We start from the raw sequence: 1,670 nt of genomic DNA on the forward strand, positions 1-1,670 counted from the left end.
CCCTGGAAATAGTAGTAGAAGCAATATTACTGATGAGTATAGGACTTTGCCACATTCATCTGAACATTTTATGGTATGTTGAAGAATAAGAAATGAAACCCACATACTAATGAACACCGATCCTTTAGGGTCCTGGGACAATGTCTGGCAGGAGGGAGTGGTGATGTGTTATTTCCTAGAAGCAACCAAACCTCAGAAGGAAAGATAATGCAGGGTTTGGATTTGGATCATAGTAGAGAACTTCACTGTTTCTGAACTAGTGTTCTTGAACACATCCAGGAGCATCAGGTTGCTGTGGGATGGTCTGTATGTCAAATCTGTTGCTCTGATTGGTCAATAAATAAAACACTGATTGGCCAGTGGCCAGGCAGGAAGTATAGGCAGGACTAACAGAGAGAAGAATTAAGGGAACAGAAAGGGAAAGGGAGTCACTGCCAGCTGCCACCATGACAAGGAACATGTGAAGATGCCGGTAAGCCATGAACCACGTGGCAAGGTATAGATTTATGGAAATAGATTAATTTGAGATATAAGAACAGTTAGCAAGAAGCCTGCCACAGCCATACAGTTTGTAACCAATATAAGTCTCTGTGTTTACTTGATTGGGTCTGAGCGGCTGTGGGACTGGCGGGTGACAAAGATTTGTCCTGACTGTGGGCCAGGCAGGAAAACTCTAGCTATATCAGGTCCCTAACCAATCTTCATCAACAGTTGGCTGAGACTCACGACTGACACTGGTAGACACAGGCTCTCCACAGAGAGCCTAGGCTGTGGTTTGTTTTACCGGAGAAGTGGTTTGGTTGCTCATTGACATGGCATTTGAGTCTTGTGAGAGGAAGATGAAATAAGCATGACTGGTTTACGGATTGATAAAAAGTGATAAAAAGTGGAATGAATGGAACTTTAACAAAAGAAAGCAATGGAGTACATTGTAGAAGACCATTTTCCAACTGCAGTTATTGCTTTCACTCAAGTCCTCCATACAACCACTGTCTGAAATATCAGTACAGAAGTCCCGTTGATTTTATCCTTTTGACTCAGTTTCAAAAAATAAAGAAACGTGACAGACAAAAATGTATCCAGCCCCAAGTTTCTAGCAATAATAATAATACATTTTCATAGACTCTTTGATCACTTGGGTATATGGTAATAAATATAACCAAGAGGCTATATGCAATTTTTTGCCATATGTTTACTTCTTTTCATATATTGGTTCACCTAGGATTTAATGACAGATTTAAAAGCAGTGATTTCATGGTTATCATTTTAGGGGGAAATGCTGTGAGTTGGAAAATTGAGTGGAAAAGATAAATATCCAAAAATAATAATAGAGACAAAATATCCATTATTAGTAAACAGTTTCTCAAGGAAGAAACTTATGTCAACAGGAAAAGAGGACACTGCTAGAAAACTTTGTGAGGCAAAAATAAAGTCCCACATTTGAGTATCTGATGGCCAGTGAACATCACCACAGAGACATTAGAAGTGGCTTAGGGGAGATAAGGCAGAGTTCCAATTTAGACACATGAAAACAGGGCAGAAAATAAGCCAGGACAATTAAACTCAGGCTAGACAAGGCAATAGCCTCATTACAAAGACCAGGAAGAGGTCCAAAATAAAATATGATTAGAGTTATATGACTCATAAGATAAGTATATGATGCATATGGT

The sequence above is a fragment of the Peromyscus californicus genome, unplaced genomic scaffold, assembly GCF_007827085.1.
Source record: "Peromyscus californicus insignis strain IS unplaced genomic scaffold, ASM782708v3 Scaffold_16__1_contigs__length_79575227, whole genome shotgun sequence".
NCBI lineage: Eukaryota > Metazoa > Chordata > Mammalia > Rodentia > Cricetidae > Peromyscus > Peromyscus californicus.